The sequence below is a fragment of the Lathamus discolor genome, chromosome 20 (genome assembly GCF_037157495.1).
Source record: "Lathamus discolor isolate bLatDis1 chromosome 20, bLatDis1.hap1, whole genome shotgun sequence".
Lineage (NCBI taxonomy): Eukaryota > Metazoa > Chordata > Aves > Psittaciformes > Psittacidae > Lathamus > Lathamus discolor.
In genome coordinates, this window is record NC_088903.1 from 1120087 (window position 1) to 1124455 (window position 4369).

General features: G+C 49.5%; 1 long non-coding RNA gene across 1 annotated transcript; it reads left to right on the plus strand.

The window, feature by feature from the left end:
- The first annotated feature begins 839 nt into the window (after positions 1-839).
- On the plus strand, positions 840-4369 carry LOC136024051 (uncharacterized). Its single transcript, XR_010616737.1, has 3 exons — positions 840-1247; positions 1844-2054; positions 4276-4369. It is a non-coding gene; the product is annotated as an uncharacterized LOC136024051 (long non-coding RNA).

The following is a 4369-nucleotide window of genomic DNA, read 5'->3' on the forward strand; positions in this document are numbered from 1 at the left end:
CCTGCCGACACTGACAACTCCTTGGGATGTAAAATCATGCTTTAGATGAGACATTACCATAGAATTACCATGGAATGGTTTGGGTTGGAAGGGACCTTAAAGCTCACCCAGTTCCAACCCCTGCCACGGGCAGGGACCCCTTCCACTGGAGCAGCTTGCTCCAAGCCCCTGTGTCCAACCTGGCCTTGAGCACTGCCAGGGACGGGGCAGCCACAGCTTCTCTGGGCACCCTGTGCCAGCGCCTCAGCACCCTCCCAGGGAAGAGCTTCTGCCTAAGAGCTCAGCTCAGTCTCCCCTCGGGCAGGTTCAAGCCATTCCCCTTGGCCTGTCCCTACAGGCCCTTGTCCCAAGCCCCTCTCCAGGTTTCCTGCAGCCCCTTTAGGCACTGGAGCTGCTCTCAGGTCTCCCCTTCAGGAGCCTTCTCTTGTCCAGGCTGCCCCAGCCCAGCTCTCTCAGCCTGGCTCCAGAGCAGAGCTGCTCCAGCCCTCGCAGCATCCCCATGCCCTCCTCTGGCCTCACTCCAACAGCTCCACGTCCCTCTTGTGCTGCTGCCCCAGAGCTGGATCAGGGCTGCAGGGGGGGGTCTCCCCAGAGCACAGCAGAGGGGCAGGATCCCCTCCCTGAGCTGCTGCTCATGCTCTCGGGGTGCAGCCCAGCACACGGGGGGGTTCTGAGCTCAGGTGCACACTGAAGCTGGGTCATGGGGAGCTTCTCATTGACCAACACCCCCAAATCATTCTCCTTAATTTTAATTAATTAGTGATAGCAACACTTCTAAAGACACTTGTTTATAATTTACATACCCCCTATGGCCACTATGCCAGCAGCTCAATGGAGGTGAGACTGACTGCTCTGTAATTCCCCGGGTCTTCCATTTTGCCCTTCTTGAAAATGGGGGTTATATTCCAGTGTCTCACCACCCTAACAGGAAAGGATTTCCTCCTTATATCCAATCTAAACTTCCCCTGTTTAAGTTTTAACCCGTTACCCCTTGTCCTGTCACTACAGCCCCTGACGAAGAGTCCCTCCCCAGCATCCCTATAGCCCCCCTTCAGGTACTGGAAGGCTGTTCTGAGGTCTCCACACAGCTTCTCTTCTCCAGGCTGAACAGCCCCAACTTCCTCAGCCTGTCTTCATACGGGAGGTGCTCCAGCCCCTGATCATCCTCGTGGCCTCCTCTGGGCTTGTTCTAACAGCTCCATGTCCTTTTTATGTTGAGGACACCAGAACTGCACACAATGATCCAGGTGAGGTCTCATCTTCGTGAACAGACTAAATTTACTCCTTAGGTAATATGTAAGGGTTAAAAACAATTCAAATGCTATAGATCTGACAAGACCATCAAATAAATAGCATAATAAATCAGTATTTTTTAGCAGGACGTGGCAGTTTCACACGATTCACAACCAGTGACTTGCAAAGGTTTTGCACCTGTTAAATCTTAACAACAGTACAGTAACAATTACAAACTTCCCATTTTAGGGACAAAGATGGGCACTTCAGCGATTTCCACACTGTTTAGGTGCAACGAGGAGACCAGACTTTCCACCTTAACATACTGTAATTCAAACTGCATCAATCTGAAGGCTATATCAATGAATAACCCTCTTTTGGATGCTGGGGAAGCTGTTGTATCCTCCAAAGGGCAGCAAAAGTGAGTTCAGAAGGGACTGAGAACAGAACAGCAGGATAATAGTGGAGATAATTGGCAATCAAAATAATTACTCAGTGATTTTTCTCTACTTGCAAGCTTCAGAGAAAGCCACGGCATTTCGTATTGTTCAGGGAGTGCTTTTCTTGTCGGTGAAGGTGTTTTAAAGCACCCTTCTTCCTTCATTTACAGATCCCGACCGGGAAAGCCAGACACGACTCTCCCAACACCCAAATTCCACCAAGAAGCCTTTATATCGAGTACCCTTGTGTTTTTTATACCCTTCCTTTCATTAAAGCCAAAACAAGCGTGCTCAGGTCACACAGTCCTTTTTGTACTCCTGTTGATGTCTTTACAAGTCCAAACACTGACTGCTAATTCCTATAGGAGACCATGGGTCAAGGTAAGTGAAGTCCACGTGGCATTTCCATTCCATGTCCTGGAACGGCCTCCCCTAATTGGAACCAGTTGGGTTTTTAAGTGCCCCCCTTTAACCTTTCAAATCACAAGCTACGGAGATGCCTGTGGTTCCTTTCCTGTGTGTTTGGGGGCACAGACAACAGGGACATTCCTTGCTTCCGATGTTTCTGCTGATTAGAGCTTGAGCTTACAACGTGGTGCCATCCTGCACCGCTTACAGCCAAGAGGTGCGGAGCACACTTCTGATGGAACACACACGACACCTGTCCTGGGTTTACCAGGAGCCGTTTTGCTCCTTCTTAGTAACTGGCGCAAGCTCTGTGTTTTGACTTCCAGCCTGGGAACAGAGCTGATAACACCGATTGGTTTTAGTTGTTGTCAAATAATGTTTATTCTGGCCAAGGACTTTGTGAGCCTCATGCTCTGCCGGGGACGAGGGGAGGCTGGGAGGAAGCAGAGGCAGGACACCTGACCCAAGCTAGCCAAAGAGGTATTCCATACCACAGCACAGCATGCCCAGGATGTAACTGGGAGTTACCCGGAAGGGCACGGTCTCACTTCGGGGGGGTTGAACTCGCTCGGCGGTGGTATCGTGTTCTCTTGCTATTTTCTCTTATCAGTTGGCGGTAGCAGCAGTGATTTGTGTTATACCTTAGTTACTGGGCTGTTCTTACCTCAACCCGTGGGAGTTACATTCTCTCGATTCTCCTCCCCATCCCTCCAGGAGCGGGGAGGGTTGGGGTGGGGGGAAGGAAAGAAAGAGGGAGAAAGAGAAAAGGGGGGGGGGGAGTGAGTGAACGAGCTTTTGTGGTAGGGTTTAAACCACGACACCAGATTTCTTCAAAACCCCAGGAGGTATCATCGTTGGTCATTGCATGAAATATTTCCGTTTGGTTCCAAATTTCCTCCAGGTCTGTTTCAATTCTGCCACTTTGATCTATGTAGGAACCATTGATTATGGAACAACCCCCCCCTTGTGAACCCAATACTAGCAAGAATGGGTACCACAGCACCTAAGGTGCATGCCCCCTTCCAGTCGGGGTGGAGTATTATGAGCATTTTCTCCGCATAACCCATCCCATCGTTTCCCTTCAGGAACGGGCCACCACTGAACTCCGAAACCATCTAATATTCATAGAGTGATTGCAGTTTGAACAGTGACTTACACCTGTGGCACTGCTTTGTACACAGGTATAATCTTCTTAACCCCGGTCTCCAGGTCTGCAAGGGTGAAATGGAAAATCCAAACCTGTCGCTCTTGTCCCCAATATTCTTTTGAACACCAACAAATAGCAATAACCTCCTTTGCTCAGTCATTCAGAAAAATCTATTTGCCACTGCTGTCCAAGAGAACTTCCTCACCCGATTGTCCCAGTTTGATTTCTGTTTTCAGCCAATGAGTTTCATTATGTTCCTCCTGAACCAGCTTCCAGAGTGGATTATAGGCAATTACAGTGGGCCCATCAGCTATCTGAACCCAGCCCTCTTTGTTTTCCTGTCTTTTCAGATCTTCAGTCAGCTTTTCATCCCCTTTTGAATATCTGGGTTCAGATTTCCCAGTTGTCAGTTTGCCATCAGGGATTAAGGACATGATTTTACCTTGTTCAGATGCTCGTTTGGCTTCCAAATCGGCCAAATTAGTTCCGATTTCCTGATCAGGGTCACCGTGTTGATGCCCTCTACAATACTTAACAGCTCCTTCCTCAGGCAGCCGAACAGCAGTTTCTGCAGCACGTTTAATCTGTTTCCCTTGGCTGTTCAAAAGCCCTCGTTCTTTCCAGATGGCTCCGTGTGCATGGACCACACCAAACGCGTATTTAGAATCAGCCCAAATATTGATCCTTTCGTCTTTAGCCAGTTCCAGGCTCTCGATAATGCTGTTATTTCTGCCTTCCGGGCAGAGGGGTTTGCTGGTAAAGGTTTAGCTTCTGTTACCTGTCAAGTGGTGGTAAGGGCATATCCTGCCTTTCGATCACCCTTTTTCATGGAGCGGTTCCCATCAGTAAACCAAGAACCAAATCTGGTGGGCTCCAATGCGCAGTCTCTCCAGTGGCCAAGCACTCGTGTGTTAGTGGTTCCTGCAGAAAGGATGCTGGGTTCACCACATCGGTGACCACAATTTCTATATCATCCTGTTCCACAGGGGTGGCCTGGTACTTTGAAAACCGTGAAGGAGATAACCAGTGGGCTCCTTTCTGTTCCAGGGCTGCCGATACAACATGGACACCAGTACAGTCATCTTCTGTCCCAAGGAGAGTTTGCGGCCTCTTCCGTATTCATGAGAACCGCCGCCACAGC